The 20843-nt window shown below is 43.2% G+C and overlaps 1 long non-coding RNA gene across 1 annotated transcript in view; it reads left to right on the top strand.

Moving 5' to 3' along the window:
- Positions 1-5128, top strand: part of LOC128980196 (uncharacterized) — a 42194-nt gene extending 37066 nt beyond the window's left edge. The window contains exon 3 of the long non-coding RNA XR_008489470.1: positions 4976-5128. This is a non-coding gene — a long non-coding RNA (uncharacterized LOC128980196). The remainder of the gene's footprint in view (positions 1-4975) is intronic.
- The last annotated feature ends 15715 nt before the right edge of the window (positions 5129-20843 follow it).

The raw sequence follows: 20843 nt of genomic DNA, 5'->3' as shown, positions 1-20843 counted from the left end.
TTAATTTCACACACCAGTGAATCCCTAAAGACGTGCAAATTAACTCCATTTTACCAAACTCAGCCAGATGATGGCAGTTATTCCCTTGATGTTTAGCTTTAAATCACCCACTATCTTTGACCAAGATTTCAATAGGAATTAAATCCATATATCAGACCTTTTTTACTCACCCTATATAAAAAATTCGAGGTTGAGACCCACATCTAGTGGAGGGAGGCTATTTAATTTATGACCTACAAGGCTAAAAATGTAAGGTCACTGATAACTAGCACATTTTTCTTTTCTACTGTTCTTGCTTGAAATTGTTAACACACACTCAGGTCCTGTAAAACCATGACCAAACTGGTTTTATGAGAGTGGTTACATCATTGTTTTACGTTCTGAAGCAGTTTGTAGCACACCACATAAATGTTAGCATGGAGCATCTTCATCTGATTTTTGGCTCTGATGAAGCCCTCACTGAAACTGGTGAAGCATGTTTCTTCATGCTGATGGGAGCTGAATTTTACTGAGATTTTTGAGTAATGTTTCCTGTATGGGATGTTTTTTACCGATTAGCTCTTTTTAGAAATAAAGTATTAAAGATAGAATCATAGAATCAAGAAGGCTGGAAGAGACCTCAAAGATCATCGAGTCCAACCTGTCACCCTAAACCTCATGACTATCTAAACCATGGCACCAAGTGCCACGTCCAATCCCCTCTTGAACACCTCCAGGGATGGTGACTCCACCACCTCCCTGGGCAGCACATTCCAATGGCCAACCACTCTGTGAAGAACTTTCTCCTCACCTCCAGCCTAAACCTCCCCTGGTGCAGCTTGAGACTGTGTCCTCTTGTTCTGGTGCTGGTTGCCTGGGAGAAGAGACCAACCTCCTCCTGGCTACAACCTCCCTTCAGGTAGTTGTAGACAGCAATGAGGTCACCCCTGAGCCTCCTCTTCTCCAGGCTAAACAGTCCCAGCTCCCTCAGCCTCTCCTCATAGGGCTTGTGCTCAAGGCCTCTCCCCAGCCTCGTTGCCCTTCTCTGGACATGCTCCAGCAATTCAACATCTTTCCTAAACTGAGGGGCCCAGAACTGGACACAGTACTCAAGGTGTAAAACAGAATTACAAGGAAATGGATTGCCAAAATAAGCTAAAAGAGGATTCAATTATTAAAAATGCTTGTCTAGCTTCAGAAGTTATAGTGATGAGGAAAGATGAATGCTGCAAAAGTATATATCTGGATTTAATGTGCTGCATTTTTATATATGATTTTGAAGACAGTGTTTGTCATACATGTGAATGATTTGCTGCTGCATCAGTGATGTCAGAGAGGGAAAGCAAAATAAAAGACTTACAGGGAGCAAGGAAATCAATCAACTTAGTGTGGTTTGGGAAAGCAGTTCACAACTTGGGTGACTTGTGTGCTGAATGGTGAAGAAGTTTCCAAATCTGGCTGGACTAGGTCACTTTGAAAAGAAGCTCCTTGAGGCGACATGTCCCTTTGAAGTGAGAGAGCATTGATTCTGCTTGGGTTGTCAGGGTTTCTAGCATGCCTGTGTCGCCACCCTTTGCTGGCCAAGTATCATTAAGATGACCCTTTGCAGACTTTTTCTGTGCTTTTGTTCATATACCTCTTCTATCATTCATACAGAAGCACCTTGTCTGGAGGAATATATCAATAATAATCTCTCTCGTTTCTTCTGGGTTGATTAATTTTTAAATGTTTGGAATGGTTTGTTGATACACATTTTTTGTGAATAAGTTATTTTGGTGTGTGTGAGAACATTGGTAATGGAAAGCTGGTTGGAAGGAGATGAATTTTATGTTCTGCAGGGGCAGTGGTCTGGCTATGGCCCACCAGGCCAGCCGGTCTGCTTTCTTACCACTACGGGTATGTCATCATGAAAAGCATGGAGATGTGTCTTAGTTGACATTTTCACTTTTTTGGTGGAATGCAGCTTTTTGCCAGTGGAGGGGACCTCACAGAGAGCTGAGGGCAGATGGCAGAAAGAGGTGGTTGTAAGAATGGTGACTGCTTGCCAATCTCTTGTGTTCCCTGGGCACAAAGAGCAAGCAGCTGTCTTGCTGCTGTGCTTTAATGAGCTGTCGAGCAAGGGATTCTGTGTCTCACACCTTGTGAAGCTTTTTCTGATATGCAGTAATAACCTTCATGGATTTGTCATGTACCTACATCGAACTGAAATTTCCTTTGACGAGTGAATGCAGGAGGCAGAAGGAAGTGAAGGTTTTCATGTTCATTTTTCTCTTTGGGTGTTATTTTGGTTTTCCTCTTTTGCCAGTTCTCATACAGCATTGCAAACATTTCAGAGCAGGAGCATAGCTCATAAAAGATTGTCTTGCAGAAGGATGAGGCTCTGCTTATTACAGAAAAGCTTCTGAGGTGGTCACAGCTGAAAACATTACATACCTCCACAGGAAATTAAATCTGATGTAATATAGTGAAAGAATGGCAAAATGGAAAGGGCATATATAATGTATTTGTGATTATTAAGTGGTAGAAAAATGAAAACTTGAGATCCAATAAAGTGCATGTAATTTAGATATAGATAGAACATTCCCAATAGTTTTAAAAAAAATTTGGCCCTCCACTTTCCTTTGCCCTCTCTTGCTGGTGTTATCTCAATGTGGAAAATCATTAACGTACTGTAAAATTTTGTCAACTTTTGTGCATGATATATAAAACAAGTTTTAGAGCAGTCCTATAGACCCCAGTTAGGTTGCATTCTTCATCAAAAGGTGCCTGTTACACTGGACTAAGAATGAGAGGCAGGCTCTTCCTTTGATTCGTTTTTCTCCCATGTAGACTTGCAGTACTGACAGAGGGGGAACTTTTCCTTCCCCATCTGACCGTGCGCCTTGCTGAAGCACAGTGTGGTGCTCAGTGGTGGGTGGGAGTCCCAGCCTCATTCCAGCTACTGACTGGAGGCTGGTGTCACAGGAGCAGTCAGGGTGCAGACCCACTGGGGACTCATGGGGTGACATGCTGAAGAGATCTCTTGGTACCAAGGTCCTTGCTGCTCCGCTAAGTCCCAGGCCTTCCTCTTCTTGAGATCGGCATAGGCTCTGTGGTGAACTGGGGAGCTTCAAAACGTAGGTTTTCTTTCAGAGGGGACAGTAATAACTTGCAACAGTTTAATAATTTTTCCTGTAAGATCTGGTTACCTGCATTTGGAAAGAATAAGCAGAACTTTTGCAGATTTAACTTTATTAACCATCATAAATCCTTTCCCTTTTGACTCTAATCAGTCCCTGGAGTCTTTTTAATGCTCTTGACATTGCACTGGCCTTTCAGCATAGCACAATATACATTTTCCTGAAGGAGAAAACTAGTAGCAGGAGCCTTATGTAAACCCAGGATAATGGACGTAGCGATAGAGATGTGTGACTGTCAGATGTTTGCTGCCGGTGAAAGGAGGAGAAAGAGCTTATTCTGCCAATATGGCTCTTCCCTTGGCAGAGGGCTGGAGGGGGGACCTGAAGGTGCAGGTGCTTGCAGGGTCTAGTGTGTATCCACTAGCACCTGGGAATGGGGAACCAGCCACTTTTCTCTGTCCCAGGCAGAAAGACAGCGGTGCTTTTGTGTCTTCTACTGGGAAATGAGCATGACACTGGGGACCAAACCCTTCCTCAGAGTAGCCCTCTAGGAGTAGGTCCCAGCCCATGTCCTTAAGGCAGCAAACTGCCAGAGCTGGTGAGCTGACCCAGTTGTCCAGAGCTGCTGGCCAGGAGGAGGTTGCTTGTGCCACAGAAACTGGGCAAACCTACTTGGATGGAGGGGCTGGATGAATGGATCTTTTATGTGCTAGGAGTGATGCTAAAAGGAAGGAGTGTTACCAGGTGGTCGAGGAGCAGGCACCTAAGCAACAAGCACCTTCTTGATAAAATAACTACTTGAGTTTTGCCTTTCTGTCCAACCCTCACACAAATTCCCCTGGAAAGCAAGAGGGGAATTCCCCAACTGGTAGTCTGTCTGTCTTTCTACTGTCCAGGAATTCATGGGATGGAGAAGGCATCCCAGGAATCTACCCCCATGTGCAGGGAAGCTAAATTGCCTCTTGTTTTTCCGTATACACAAGTCAGCAAGTCTCTTCAGCAAACGCTTTAATTTTGAGCTCAATACTATGCAAATATTTAGCTTTGGACAAAAAAGCCTCAAGCTGGCTTCAGCCCACAGACAGGCTTCCAGCTGTTTTTGCAGGTACGGGTCCAATGTTTATGTACATGAATGATTATTTGTTCATTTGTTTATTTATTATGGCAATCTTTTTACAATGAACTTTGATATTTGTGTACCTTGTTTTTTCTTTAAACATAAAAATCTATCTATTTGCTATGTGTGTACAGACATTTTTAGAAGCTTTGGCAAAAAAAGCTCAGATCTGCTGAAGGTAATCACTGAGTCTTTAGATAACACAGAGTTATGTTGACTTATTTTTTTCTCTAACTGAAGTGCCCAAAGCTGTACTTACTGTTGGACGCCCACTAGCCTAGGTTATGAAAAAATGTTTAGAAAGATCTAGAGCCTGCTGCAGGAGCTTTATACTGTAACTTGGGTATCTGGACAAATGAGTATGAAAGAATACTCAGAAGGAGCATCAAGAGCATTAGCAATAAATCTGTTAACTAGGTTTCAAAAATCTGCTTAAATACTACCTTGATAGATGATAGTTTACTATATCCACATACATATCATATTATGTATGCTTTCTTCAGCCTTCATCTCAGCTGCTGTGTGCCTGCAGTCTCTTACAGAAAGGGGAAAGTCCATAGCCTTGTGGACCTACTGTAGCGTGCTCAGTGTGAGCTCTTGACTTCATGAAGAGGAGAACAGCTACGCCAAATGCGTTTCATTTGCATGTGGCGAGATAGAAAAAGCAAACTCTGTGTGAAGATGAGCAGACAGGAAAGACACTGAATGCCTTAAATGCTAAGGGAGTTAATGCTATTCAGTGATTTTGTTTCTGTTATAGGAAGTGTAAGAACAGTATGCTTCCTGGCGTACAGCACCGTCTAAACTGCAAAGGTTTCAGTTCCATGGCAACATGAAGAGCCTGAATGTGCTGAAGGTGTATGTATTAATGCATTCAGAGTGAGGGATTGGGAGTGAGCAGGGGAAAAACAAAGCATGCTGAATGTTTCCCATTTATTTATATATAAATAAAGCCTTTGTTCTTTGAAAATCAGAACTGACATGAATACACCTGCCCCCTCTCCCCGGTTCTCTCCCATTCTTTTTTCACAGGTGTTTTTCTCAGGCAAAAAGCAAATAAAGAGGCTATTTTTTTTTGTAAGATTGGGAGTGCAGCAGCATTTGAATCTTGTAATAAAATGCTATTGATTCCTGAGGCTGTTGTGTATCTTTGTGATCTGCCTCTTTCTTGCATTTCTCTACAAGCACCTCCAGTTTCCCCCACCTCCCCTGGCTGAAGGGCAGGAAATAAAGACTCAGCTCTGTTTCCTGACATCCAAAGAATATAAAAGTACAAGGAAACAGTGTATTTTGTTTTGCCAGCCAACTTATATTTGCAGCCCGGTACTAGGAAGGCACCTGCTCCCAGACAGGGTCAGGAGTCACCCTCTGGAGCAACTGGGCAATTGGCCAGGGAATAACCAAGAGCTGATTATTATGTGAATTTTATTCAGTTGGCTGCATGAGTATAGGATGGGGGATTGTGACAAATATATTTCGCTCAGGGCGAAGAACTACCTAAGTCTGGTCCTGCCAGCTGGACTAATGGGTTGATGGATTGCAGATTTCTAAGGTTTCAAGTCAGACTGGGTGATGGGGGAACCTCCAGATGTTGGTATTTCCGAGGCTAACAGCAGTGCTAATCTGGTATGGCAAAGCTGACAGAAACTGGCAAGTTAAACTGGATTTGCAGCTGCTTTGCATTGCTAAAACAGGCAAAGCAGCCAGAACGTATCAGAGGATCAGGCCTGTGCATTTCAGTGAGGCTTCTCTGTTTAACTAAGAAGAGAATATAGCTCTGCAGTTGGTCAACCACTCTCCTTTTGCTGCACCAGGAGGAATAAAATTTGTCTCTTATCTGTATCCTTTTTTTTATTTGCTTGGAGGTTTTTTGTTTGTTTTTTTTTTTTTTTTACTAGCAATGGGATTTTTTTTTCCTTTAAAACAAGACTTGCTTCCAATGAAGTGGGAACCCTGTCTTTGAGATTCTACTTGGGGGAAATTTGTCCCTGTTCAGGAGACCAGCATGACATGGGTTGATCGTTTCTAAGGGAATAAATAGAATTGAAATGATTAAATGACCCTGTCTTGGCATTCTACAAAGGAGTGGATTTCATCCTCAAGGCAAGAGAACTGCAAAGTAAGAAAGTGTCATTTTTGAACAGCCACTTTCTGAGGGAAAGCAGCACTGGTAAGCCTGAGCTACTTGCTAGTGCTGCATTTGACACTCTACCAAATTTGTTGTTGTGGATTCTAGCATCTACACAGACCCCCAAAAACACATCTCATTTAATACTAGCATATGCTTACCAAATTATGTGGCACATTCATTTTCCTGACCTTTGGCAAATGGAGTGTGCATACAACCCTGAATGAAGAGGAGGTATCACTGCAGCCAGCACCATAGTAAGGGAGATGAAGGATTCCTGTGTAGGTGTCCTGACCTGACAGAACCTTCTAAACAGGGTAGCTGCCATTTGCAGACACTTTCCCAGTCAAGCACCTCATACAGTTTGGCAGAAGGATGAAAAGAAAGCACCAAGAGGAACAACAAAGAAAGAAGAAGAGGAGGAGTGAAATCAAGGACAGGAAGAGTGAGGAAACAGTGCAAAGGCAGAAGGGCAAGCAGCGAAACAACAGGGGGCTGGGAAGAACACAACACAGGAAAGAGATGATGCTTTGGTGCCTGTGATGGAAAAGTTTTTCAGATCCAAAGTAGACCAGAAAAAAGAGCAAAAAAATTAAAATACGTGAAATGGGAGAGGATACCAGAGTGCTGAGGGAGGAGAATTCAGATTGACATGAGTTAAAAAATACAGAAAACAAAAATTGGTCCAGCCAATTCTAAGTAGTACCTGCTAAGTTTGTAGCATCAAAAGCTTGTGATAATCTCTATGTGGAAGTTTTGGGGGTTGGCAGTGGGGCCACAGTGGGAGGCTGCTGCAGGCACTAGATTGGGTGGTTGGAGGTAAATTTCTCTGCACTTCGGCTGGAAGCCCAAAGCCACTATGAATATACCTGAGAAAAATTACCAATACTGTGTTTGAAGATGGGCAGTCAGAAAAAATACGTCTGGTTGTCTGTGAAGGTATCTGCAGGGCTATTGTCATGCAGGCAGGGATAAGGGCTCCCTCTGGATCCCTCTTCTTCCACTTGTTCAACCTATCTAAGCTACCAGAAATAAATAGCTGAATGGAAATGTTAGTTCTGGGTGTGAAGAAAAGCTTTTGAATGAATTCTGTATCAAATAATTAATGTCTTCTTTCCTCCTCCTCTCCACCTACCTTGTTCTCAAATATTAACATTTCATGTCATTTGAGTTAAGTTCAGTGTTGGACTCACCAGATCTGCTGAAAAATACACCCCTTCTTTGTGGCAAGCCAGAAAAGATGAGGGAAGGGCTTGTGATTTTTTTTCTTCCCAATCTCTGCTCTGTTGGGAGAAGCAGCTAAGGATGTGTGAAGCTGTCTCCTTCCCACTCTCCTAAACTTGCTCCTAAAAAGGCTTCTCCCTCAGTGTCTTTGCTGCTTCTCTGAAGAAGGCATGGCTTGGCCCACTTAATGCCATCGTTTGCCAGGGGATGTTTTCTCAGATTGCAGTGACTTTCATCCTGATAGGAGGCTGAAGAAGGTTATTGTGGAATAAGTCATGGGCACCACTAGCTGTGCCATTTGAAAATTGTTACATAATCACAAAAGAGAAGAAAAGGACCAGGAATTACGAGATTTGCTCAAAGCCCCAAACCTTCAAATAATTTCTGCCATTTCTGCTTCCTGTTTTCTAAACACTTGGGCTATACTTGAGTTATATTTTTAAACTTTCCTCCAGCACTGCAAAGGTGTGAAATACCCTTCCTCTGAAATAGGTTGTTTTGTGGGCAGTGCTACCAATGTGTGTTCTTCCAAGGCCCCTTCCCACCCAAGACTTATGAACCGCCCCTTTATGTTGCTGTCATCAAGCAGGAGGCTGCAGGCTGCCCAGCAGGGCTGAGGCTCTGCACCCCTGCTTTGTTGCCATGGTGGCTGTGCAACACCCAAAGGCTGAGTGAGCTTGGAGCATCGGTCTGGCTTTCCTTCTGAGAACCAACTACCAATTTTCTCAAGACTCCTGAGAATGTAGTTACTGAAATGCAGCGAAATTTGTTGTTTGGGAAAGAAGATATGCATGTCTGCAGAGGTGGGGGGTGAGCTTGTTGTACAAGAAGGGGAATGGTGCTCTCTGGGTAGTCATGTCTGAAATACTCTGCAGTATGTGACGGTATTTGTGACAAAGATGAATACTTTTATGGTAAAATCATGGGGACTTGAACTTACTTTGAGACCTTAATAACTTTTCCTGCTATAGGGAAAGCAAGTGGCGAAGAGGCACAAAAAGACAATGTTGGTGAAAGGAGACCTTTTGACAGTAAGCACAGTCTCACTGTTTTTGGTGGTATGGGGACAGTCCTGTATAGTGCTGTGGTTGTGCAGAGATGTACTGATACTTGCTTACTTGGAGTGCTGAAAAACAAAAACCTTTGTGGCTTTGGGATGCTGTAACACAAGGCTGAATCACCTGAAATCAAAGCCAGTTTGAGGTGGAAATATAATGACTGATGTTTGCGTAACCCCAAATCTTTCAACCTATTCCTGAATTTACTTTCAAATGTTAGAGAAAATTCACCCTTTCCACAGATACCATGCAAGTGAGACAACCATTTCTGCATGACTGGTGGAACTTTTTCCCTTCCCTCAACGTGGTGTCCAGTCCAGCAATAAGGAATTAGGTTTAATCCTCAGTGTTTTTTTTCTAGCCCTGTGAGCCTAATTCTTTTTAAGCAGTAAAACAATTATTTTTGATAGACACACTAGTTGTTCGTTAATTTATTTATAATCAGTTTTCCAAGAGGTGGCTTTGATGTGGGAGGAACTGAATTCTTTGGGTGCAAATGCTTGATGCTGACTCTCTTCTTAGTCATTAAGAGATGTTTTTCACATTAAGGCACCTTTTAAGGGAAAACGTCAATTATCTTCTGATACCAGACATATGAAAACACATGTACTGAGCCGCAGCATGTGAGGGCAAGAATGGCCAAGACCAGCCTAGGCCTTTGCTAACTTCCTGGAGAGAGGCTGAACATCCCCCTGTCCCCTCTGGCTGCTCTGCTGCTGCAGCCACCTGCATCAGTCCCTAGGGCCTGAGACCTTATAGATGCTGGTTCCAGCTACCAATCTACATCCCTGCTGATATGGCTTCACACTAAAAGATGTCACTGTTCTTTTCCAAAAAGAACACGTCTTCTTTCCGTCCCCCCATTTTTTTTACCACCTTTTTGTATTTTCTAACTGCATCTCTTTTAAGACTCCCTGCCTCTGCAGTTCTTGCCTTTGTAGATGTTATTTTTGGAAACTGGGGAACCAGGAGGAGGGATGAAATTCAGGGGAGTTAACTGCAGTAGAAGTAAAAAGCTCTTTCCCTTGGTGCGCTGTTTCTTCCCTTTCCTTTCTTCTTGTGACCTTCGTAGTCTGACCCTCATCACATCGCTCGTTCCAGGGCCAGCCATAGCTGATGCTCTTTGTGTCCAGCGAGTGGTTTCTTCGTGCGCGGAGATGTGCTGGTTCGCAAGCTGTGCTTGCTGCTTCCTCCCTGCAGCAACCATTGTTTTTATTTTGCTTTTCTGGGCCAAAAAGTGGTAGGTGGTAGAGCAGAGTTTTAAGAGTTGTGAAATACTGATTGCACCTGGGAGGTTATATACCTTAGGGTAAGTTGTACGCAGAGAAGAATGTATTTCTTTCGTTGTTTCCAGAGTGGGGCAGCCCCCTTAGGGGAGTTGGCTCTTTCTTGAAATGCCACCATGATTTTGCACCAGAAGCGCTACACGCCACCTGCCAAACCTTACAAGAAAAACCACATTTTTTGGAAAACTTGAGAATAGTGACTGAAATCTGACCTGGAAGGGGGATCAGGAGCTCACCTTTTGTCTCTGGGGCATGGAGTAGATGGTGGTGAGCCCAGACCCCCAAGCTATTGAGCTCTTCTGCACAGAGATGATCACGTCTTTTGTTCTGAATGCAAAAATGTAAGGAGAAATTTTCTATGAAGGAGCACCCAAGGACTTTCACTTTTTGTGTCTAGGTTTTCTAAAAGCAGTAGCGCACAGAAAGACTTTGAGTGTACAGTAGGTCAGGCTGCCCTTTTGACAACTGAGACAGCATTTGGATAATTGAGATGCCTGTGATAGCCCATGAAAATTTGCTGATGTTTACACTGCTGTCAGGTATTGAAGTCACACTGTAATATTTATCGCGGGATCTTGCAGTGGATTTTAAAATAGATCAATATCACAGCACAAAGTGGGATTTTTCCTCTTTTTTTTTTTTTTCCTGCAGTAAATGTTAAACATGAAAAGCTGGTTTTGTGTGTATTGATGAGAATATTGGTAGAGGAAGAAGTAAGTTGAGTTTAGTTGGTAAAGCTCGTAGGAGTATGGTAGAAGTCAAAGCAGAGAATGACTTTAGACTCAGATCAGGAACATGTCTTTGAAGGGTGGGTTTGGGTCTGCAACATAACAAGTGATAACTGTGAATTAAAATAAACAAAACAACAAACCAAAGACAAGACAAAAAAAGATGATTATATAAGGAAGCTACAAGAAGCTGCACAACTGATGCAAAAAGCCAGCCAAATATAGAGAGAATGAAATGAGGCTGCTGAGAGGTCTCGAGCACAAGCCCTATGAGGAGAGGCTGACGGAGCTGGGGTTGTTTAGCCTGGAGAAGAGGAGGCTCAGGGGTGACGTTATTGCTCTCTACAACTACCTACCTAACTCGGAAAGTTCCTTGGGAAACAGCCCTTAAAAACAAAGGGGTCCAGGAAGGCTGGACTCACTTCAAGAAAGAACTCTTGAAGGCACAAGAACAGGCTCTGCCCATGTGCCAGAAGAGGAGCCGACGAGGGAGACAGCCGGACTGGATGGGCAAGGAGCTTCTAAAGGAGATAAGGGAAAAAAAGAGGGTGTATTGCCTTTGGAAAAAAGGGGAGGTATCCCAGAAAGAGTTTAAGGATGTTGCTAGGGTTTGTAGGAAAAAAATTAGAGAGACAAAAGCCCATTTAGAACTTAGACTGGCCACTGCCATAAAGGAGAATAAAAAATATTTCTGTAAATATATTAATGACAAAAGAAGAGGCAAGGACAATCTCCACTCTTTATTGGATGCGGAGGGGAATATAGTAACAAAAGATGAGGAAAAGGCAGAGGTACTTAACACCTTCTTTGCCTCAATCTTCAATAGTGGGACAGTTTGACTTCAGGACAAGTGGCCTCCTGAACTGGCAGATGGAGCCAGGGACCAGTATAGTCCCCCTGTAATCCAGAAGGAAGCGGTAAGGGACCTGCTGAGCCACTTGGATCCTCACAAGTCCATGGGACCAGATGGGATCCACCCTAGGGTGCTGAGAGAGCTGGCAGATGAGCTGGCCAGGCCACTCTCCATCATTTTCCAGCAGTCCTGGCTCACTGGAGAGGTCCCTGGTGACTGGAAGCTGACCAATGTGATGCCCATCACAAGAAGGGCCTGAAGGAGGAACTGAGAAATTACAGACCTGCCAGCCTGACCTCGGTGCCAGGCAAGGTTATGGAGCAGGTCATCTTGAATGAAGCCACACAGAACCTACAGGATGGTCAAGGGATCAGGCCCAGCCAGCATGGATTCAGGAGGGGCAGGTCCTGCCTGACCAACCTGATCTGCTTTTATGATCAGGTTACCTGCCTGGTGAATGCAGGGAGGGCTGTGAATGTAGTCTGCCTGGACTTCAGTAAGGCCTTTGACACTGTCTGCCACAAAAAGCTCCTGGCAAAGCTGGCAGCTCATGGTTTGAACCCACTCTGAAATGGGTCAAGGACTGGCAGGAGGGCCAGGCCCAGAGAGTGGTGGTGAATGGTGCCACATCCAGTTGGCAGCCTGTCACTAGTGGTGTCCGCCAGGGATCAGTGCTGGGCCTAATCCTATTCAATATCTTTATTGATGATCTGGACAAGGGGATTGAGTCCAGCATCAGTAAGTTTGCAGATGACACCAAGTTAGGAGCAGGTGTTGATCTGTTGGAGGGTAGGAGGGCCCTGCAGAGGGACCTGGACAGGCTGAATGGGTGGGCAGAGGCCAATGGGAAGAGATTTAACAAGGCTAAGTGCAGGGTTCTACACTTTGGCCACAGCAACCCCAAGCAGCACTACAGGCTGGGGACAGAGTGGCTGGAGAGCAGCCAGGCAGAGAGGGACCTGGAAGTGCTGGTTGATAGTAGCTGAACATGAGCCAGCAGTGTGCCCAGGTGGCCAGGAGAGCCAATGGCATCCTGGCCTGTATCAGGAATAGTGTGGCCAGCAGGACAAGGGAGGTTATTCTGCCCTTATACTCAGCCCTGGTCAGGCCACACCTTGAGTATTGTGTCCAGTTCTGGGCTCCTCAATTCAAGAGAGATGTTGAGGTACTGGAACATGTCCAGAGAAGGGCAACAAAGCTGGGGAGGGGCCTGGAACACAAACCCTATGAGGAGAGGCTGAGGGAGCTGGGGTTGTTTAGCCTGGAGGAGAGGAGGCTCAGGGGTGTCATCATTGCTGTCTACAACTACCTGAAGGGAGGTTGTTGCCAGGTGGGGGTTGGTCTCTTCTCCCAGGCAACCAGCAGCAGAAGGAGGAGACACAGTGTCAAGTTGTGCCAGGGGAGCTACAGGCTGGATATTAGGAGGAAGTTCTTCACAGAGAGAGTGATTGCCCATTGGAATGGGCTGCCCAGGGAGGTGGTGGAGTCGCTGACCCTGGAAATGTTCAAGAGAATCCTGGATGAGGCACTTAGTGCCATGGTCTAGTTGATTGGATAGGGCTGGGTGATCGGTTGGACTGGATGATCTTGGAGGTCTCTTCCAACCTGGTTGATTCTATGATTCTACCTGAAAGGAGGTAGTAGACAGGTGGGGGTTGGTCTCTTCTCCCAGGCAAGCAGCACCAGAACAAGAGGACACAGTCTCAAGCTGCGCCAAGGGAAGTTTAGGCTCGAGGTGAGGAGGAAGTTCTTCACAGAAAGAGTGATCTGCCATTGGAATGTGCTGCCCAGGGAGGTGGTGGAGTCACCTTCCCTGGAGGTGTTCAAAAAAGGATTGGACGAGGCACTTGAAGCCATGGTTTAGTTAGTCATGAGGTGCTGGGTGATAGGTTGGACATGATGATCTCTGAGGTCTTTTCCAGCCTTGTTGATTCTATGATTCTATGATTCTATTCTATGAAATTAACACAACATGAAGTACTCTTTTAAAATGCATAGAAACTGAGGGATTTTTTGTTGCGGGGCTATGGCAGAGATCAATTGAACTGTGCAAAATGGGTATGCAAAATGTTCACTGTAGGGAAATCACCGTTCGCCATAGATTCTAGGAAGGAGTGCTGGCATGCCGCTGGCTGTGATTTATTTTCACCCAGTCCTGGTGCTTGTGGCTGGCATTCAATGAAATCTTCCAGGGTACATTATTTATTTAATTAAAAATGGCCACGGTTGCACTGAGAGACTGGCAGCATAGCAGCAGGAAGTCTGTTAGAGATTAAGTCTAACTTCTTACAGATAGGCTGCTTACATATACTATAAATAATTAAAATCGTAAGTAAGTGAACATTGGCATTTTCCTTTAAGCTTATTAACAACAGTTCATAATATTGAATGCAATCTATGTACAGCCATGCATTGTAGTCCTCTAATTTCTTGATTAACTGGCCCAGAGTCTTGAGCTTGCAACAAGCTAAGGCATCAGATTGTTGTTAATTGAACTTCTGAACTTTTAATAAGAAAATTAGACATCAGCAAGAGAAGAGTCAAATTTATGAGTGTGTAAGCGTGAGCAACTCAGAAACATTTATTTCAGTAGGCATTCCCGTAAGAACAAAGACATAAATCCCCCTCTACTTACACCAAATAGGCAAGGTAATGCTTTCTTCTTAGTTTAACATATTCCAAAGGTTACAATTACAGCTTGTGGTTTGAGGGTGTCCCAGGGAGAGGGAAATTTGAATAAAACTAGTGAGAGAAACTGTCATTTGAGGAGAAATCTCTGGAGAGTCTCTGTGTGATTTCATATTGTTGAGTGTTGTGATTTTTATTTTTTTTAAGAAAAGGTGAAGCAATGTGATTTGATAATTGTGCTTTTATCAGTAAATTTGATTTCTGAATGATATATTCTGAGTTTCATCTTTGCTTTCATTCCCTGATTGTTGAGTAATAAGAAAAAGTCTTGCAGGAGGAAAAGAAGCGACCTCTTTTAGAGGAAAGCGCTCATGAATTTAAGCTGTGTAGTTTTGCATGAAGGAAAAAATGGACAAACATACTGAAAAATAACAAAAATTAATAATTTTGAAACATTTTGGTGTTGGATGGGTCTAATAAGCAAATCAACACACATAAATTCACCTTCAGGGAGTAAGTTCCCCTTTTGATGGGGGCTGGCAGCAGGGGCCAGCAAGCAGGCTACCAGCAGCTGAGCTGGGGCTCTCTCCTTTGTATGGGCTAGCTTGGACTTTCCCCTCTCCTCAAACTACCACAACTTCCTCCCTGGTCCTGCTCACTGACTGATGGTTCTTGCTTAAGCTGTTGGCAGCAATGTCTGAAACACCCACTGACTTTTGAGAGATCAGCTTTTCTCTGCAGCTCTCTAGCACTGTTGAAGCTTGGCACAAGTGAGTGGTTGGGATTTGAGAAAGCCATTGTCCTGGCTGTGGTTTCATGTCCCAGAGGTAGCTCCCACTACCTGTCTTCTCTAGCCCCCTGCCTGAACCCACACTGGGCTGGTTTGGGCAGCTGGACAGGCAGTTGGTTGACCAGAAGTTTCTTATGGGTTAGCACATTGGATTGGCACCCCAAAGGCACAGGCAAACTCTAAAGCTGGTAGGAGCACACCGCTGGCTTGGGTGGGGAAAGCAAAGCAGCTTCTCCCCCTCTTGGATGGCAGCTCACCATCTTCAACACACAGATCAGATCTTGTACATGTGCTTGTTCACACTGGAGTACGAGGTTACATTATCGCCATAATCAGGAACGTTTACTGAGAAGGTGATGGTGAAGGTCAGTGAGGCTTCCTATGCTGTCTTTTCCCACTCCCCACTTTTAGTGACCCCAAGTCACTTTCTGTGTTTCCCTTTTCCTGATGGAGTTAGACATGGGTATACATTTGGAACTGGTATTTATTGACCACACCTGTGAATAATCAAAGATTGTGCAGGTTTGCAATCAAAGTTCAAACTGAAATGAATGTGATTTCAGAATAAGTTAGTTTGCCATCATTTTTATTTTTTGCAAAGAAATAAAAGGCTTTACATTATCTTCTACAATATCCTAGTTACTGTGTATTGGAATTACAGAATCACAGGATGGTTCAGTTTGGCAGAGACTTTCAAAGATCATCTATTCCGAGGCCCTGGTTTTCAGCCGTGACGCCTTCTACTAGATGAGGTTGCTCAGAGCCCCATCCAACTTGACCTTGAGCACTTCCAGTGATGGGGCATCCACAGATTCTCTCAGCAACCTGTTCCATTGTTTCACCACCCTCACAGTAAAGAATTTCCCCTAAGAACTAACCTAAATCTGCCCCTTATCCTGTCACTACAAATGTTGGTAAAATGTCTCTCTCCAGCTTTCATATAAGACCCTTTTATATATTGGAGGGCTGCAATAAGTTCTCCCTGGAGCCTTCTCTTCTCCAGGCTGAACAACCCCAACTCTCTCAGCTTTTCTCGACAGGAGAGGTGTTCCATCCCTCTAATCATATTTGTGGCCCTCCTCTGGACCCATGTTTCTCCTGTGCTGGAGACAACAGAGCAGAACACAGTACTCCAGGTGAGATCTCAGCAGAGCAGAGGAGAATCACCTCCCTTGACTTATTGGCCATGCTTCTTTTGTTATAGCCCAGGACATGGTTGACTTTCTGGACTGCAAGTGCACATTGCAGCCTCATACCCACTCTTTTATCTGGCAATCTCTCCAAGTCCTTCTCCACAGGGCTGCTCTCAATACATTCATCCCTCAGTCTCTACTGATAACTGGAGATTGCCCTGACCTAGGTGAGAGGCCTTGCACTTGGCCTCATTTAAAGTTCATATGGGTCCACTTCTCAAGCCTGTCAAGGTCCCTCTGGGTGGCTTCCCTTTTTTCAAGGGTATCAACTGCACCACTCAGCTTGGTATCATCCAGGAACTTGCTAAGGGTGCACTCAATCCCAATCAATGTCATTAAAAAAGATACTGAACAGTATCCATCCCAGTATGGACCCCTGAGGGACACCACTTGATACTGATCTCCATTTTGACATTGATTGCAACTCTCTGGATGTGGCCATCCAGCCAATTCCTTATCTGTTGAGTAGTGTGTAGTAGTGCATCCATCAACACCTATCGCTCCAATGTAGAGAGACAGGGATGCTATGTGACAGATGACATCAGTTTCTCCTTTCCATCCACCATCACTGGAGGATGATAGAATAAAACCATTGGGTTTTTGAGGGTTAACTTTATTTGGTCCCCTCAAGTCAAGTGGCATACATATGATGTGAACAGACTGCTGAGACTAATTCTGTTTTCCATCACCATATTCTAAAAATACTTTAAAAGAATTTAGGTGAAGAATAGATCTCAAAAGTAGTTTTAATGAGCATCTTGGAACAGGAAAGCAAACTTTCCTTGATTTACAGATACTCAACAGTAAATGAGATAGTTATGTAACAACCCCAAACTGACTACAGTGAAATAAAGAACCTTTGGATCCTTTTGCTGCAGCTTCAAAAGAGGTTATTGCTATCAAACGCTAGTTTCTCATTTCAACAAAACCTGATTCCAGGTGCTCCAGCAACTGTTTGCCTTAGTTTCATGGTTTGACTTGCTTTAAAACTTTACATAAACCCTGTAATTTACTGCTAACTGGGCTACCAAATCTAGACTATGTAATAGACAGTGATAATTTGAACTTCAAGTATACTTATTTCCAAAAAGAAAAATGTTGATTTTCATGTTAAATATCTAAAATGGTTATAACTCCCACAACCACCATCCATTGTTACTTGTCTTAGATTTCTTCAAGGGTGTTTGCATGCCAAGGGAAGTATCAGATTCCCACTTCCAGAAAGAGAAAAGTCCCCTTGTAGTCTCGGAAGCCTTTACTCGTATAACATTTTTTCTTTTTTATTTTCAATGATGATCACTATTACCTGTGCTGCCAGTGTTAGGACTGGGAGAAAAGCCCTAAAAGATTGATTGGCAGGCAGAATGAGAGTAGCATGACTATTTTTGTGTTTCTGACACCACTGTCCTGGTTTATCTTATGTATGACACAGAAACTATATGTTCTATACTATAGTAGTATATATATATATATATATAGAGAGAGAGAGAGAGAGAGAGAGAGTAGTGTGTATATATATATATATATATATATATATATAAAACTATATACTATTCTATCCTTGGTGTGCCAAAGATTTTTTACAATATAGCTCCTTGTTTCAAAAGTTGTAGAAACTTTTTAAAAAGAATTTACTAAGTTGGGGTGTTCTCTTACTGTCTGTTTGGAATGCTCATAGTCTCTTTTCATAAACAATATTTCCACACTATGTTAATATATATTACTAATTGGATACTTCTGGGTCAGTAAGTCCTCAGCTTCCTACTTCAAATACAGCATTTTTAAAACTATCATCAAAGCTTTGTTACAACAGGAATCTCTGCACACTTACATGTGCTTAGAAGACTACATTTAGTTACTGTCATGATTCCTGTTCTGTCCTTTACCTGTTTTCATTTTTTTTCTCTGTATTGAAAAGCAATACATTTTTACTTCTGGGAACAATAAAAGCTGCTCCTACCAGATCCTAATTTTCCCACATCTCCTTTTACCCTGTAGATACCACCTTCACCACCCATCTTGTCACATTCCCACATATGTACCTATTCTGTACAAGAGTTTACTTGATTCCTTTATGCTTCAAGAAGACAAGCTTTTGAAAAGTCTGTTGGCTTCGAGAAGTAGTTGAAAAAACACCAGAGTTGTTCTGGGTCTCTTCTTAGAGAACAGCTGGTTGTAAAAAAAAAAAAAAATACAAAAAAGAAAGAGAACTATGCCAAAAATTTTATTTTCCAAATGGAGTAAAAAGCCTGCTTTAAGTGACCAAGGGGTTTTCACTATTCCTTGTTTTTCTAATGATGTAGAGATTTGTATTTCATCCCCTTAATGAGTATTGACTGAGTCTCTGGTGTCCTTTTCCTGGGAGTGTGTCTGAAAGTAACATTAACTATAATACTGTAGTGAGGTGCTGGGAAAATGTAGCCCCAGAACCCTTCCAAAATGCCTGGCTGCTGTGATTAACCCATTCTGTGTTTCAGTGGAGAAGTGACACATGGGAAGTTAACTTTCCAAGCACAGCTGGATATTGCAGGAGAAGCCTGGTGCTTCTCAGACATTTGAGCAGTTACTGCGTTACAGCTGCTTCTCAGACACAGAATGAAGAGAGTTTTTGCTGCAGCTTTCTTTTTCCCAATCAAGCTGTAAACAGACCTTCTGAGATTTATGAATACAACTGTAAAAGTTAGTCAGTCGTACAGTATTTATGTTGAGTTTTAGGCTCTCCATTCTACATTTACTTTGATTAATGGTTGATATGGTGCTATGGACATCTCTGTGACTTTAAATGCAGGGACAGCTAGCTCCAGCCAGCTTCTGCCTTCTGCAGCTGGGTGAGGAAGAAGAGGACAGAGTTTGATCCTGGTTTCCACACAGCTTCCCCACCTCTCACATCCTCTGAGAGGCCAGTGGCCACTGGTGTGACTCAGAGCAGATGCACCTGCTGGTGGAGCTGCCAAAGAGCTGTTCTGGCAGCCTGTGTCTGGCAGGCACCTCATGTTGCTCCTCCAGTGGTGCTGAGGCCAGAGATACCACAGACAGTGTCTCCTGGGGCAGCACTTCCTCAGCAGGGATATCCCTTCAGGTGGGGGATCTACTGTTTGGGATTTGCACACCATCTCATTTGCCTCACCTGTCACACCTAGAGATGAAGCCCAGGGTATGCATTAGCATCCCTGCCTCACAGCTGTAGCTGCTTTGAAGATGCAGCAGTGCTCCAGGTGCATTCCTGCCACAGCCATGCAACGGTGTGGTGATGAGGCTGTGTATCTCAGCTATACCCAACACAGCCTCTGTGGAGAGGGGCTGGAGGGAGGGGGAAGGCAAGCATGGCAGATAGAATGGGGAACATGTCCCTTCAGTAGGTGTCAGGGGGAAAGAAGAGGCAAGCTCTCTCTGCTTGCTCACACTTGTGTGATGGTAAAAGGGAGGTCCCAGGCTGTGAGTTTTGAAACACTCTGATCCATTGCTGACTAAGATTATATGAGTTTCAGAATGGGTGACAAAATATAATGCATGGTTTATAAACTCCTGATACAGGGGTGGGATTATAATACTTCTGAATGGGTGAGGGGTTTCCTGTATTTCATGGGAAACATTGCACATTTTATTTTCCCATGGAATTTGCAAACTTGCTACAAAGTATATTTAGGATCTTTGTGATGTGGTATGGTACACATTTACACCTCTCCTGTTTATCATGACACTTGTGTTATTGTAAGAGCCCCTACAATTGAGAGCACTAAAGAATTTGAATGATTTTTGACTTCCACATCTTCTGTATGCAGCACATTGTTTCATTCCAGGGCCTTGCACTGAGTGGGCATCACCAAAAGATCTGGGAATGACAGGAGGAGAAAACAAAGACTTGTGTTAGATGTTTGCAGCAAATTATTTAGGATAACCAGCTAGAGGGCACCAACGAATATTTCTTCTTAGGGCTGTTAAATGAGGCCATGTGGACTGCCAGCATATAGATGCATGAGAGAAACATGAGGGCTTTGCGAAACAGTCATGCTAAAAATACTTTGCGGTGTTATTTTTAATAATGTCACAGATAAAGAAAGAGAGGTAGAAGTTTGCAGCCTGGGACATTTATTTCTCCTCCTTCACAGGGTAAACACTATAAATTCTTGAGTGTTTGTTTGGCTAGGTAATGCTTTCCAAAAGTATGTCAATGAAGTAGGCATCGAAGTCATAACATACTTTCCTTTATTTAGATTTAGAATATGCAACAGAAAGTCATTAACTTTAGACTCCTAAGCACCAAATTTTTTTCTGAAAAGGGGGCTTGGATGTTAAAATCAGTTAATTAAAAAAAAAATAATCTAATATTGCCAGAAATGCAATCATTGTTTTGCCATCAGCAGTGTTATATCCTAGTAAGTTTGCTGTAAGGACATAAAACAATCCTGAAAGTGTTGAAGGAGGCAGAAGTATTGAGGGATTGCCATCAGACCGGTTAATTTGAAGGATTCTGTTTTTAATGCAGAAAAAAAACCCACAAAACAACCAACCAACCAACCAAAACCCAAACAAAACAACTAAAAACCAAAAAGTTGCGAAAATCATAGAGTTATTTAGGCTATAAGGGGTATCTGGGGGGATCTTTCTAGCCCCTGCTCAAAGCTGGTGTGTGGTTCATGGTTTTGCATATCATTGATCATTTACCTTTACATGGCAAGAAAGAAAGATTAACTATTCAGGTCCCTTTTTTTTTTTCTTTCTTTTTTTTTTGAGTAGTAG

The sequence above is a fragment of the Indicator indicator genome, chromosome 2 (genome assembly GCF_027791375.1).
Source record: "Indicator indicator isolate 239-I01 chromosome 2, UM_Iind_1.1, whole genome shotgun sequence".
NCBI lineage: Eukaryota > Metazoa > Chordata > Aves > Piciformes > Indicatoridae > Indicator > Indicator indicator.
The sequence above is the reverse complement of the archived record's forward strand: the minus strand, read 5'-3'. Positions and strand labels throughout refer to the sequence as shown.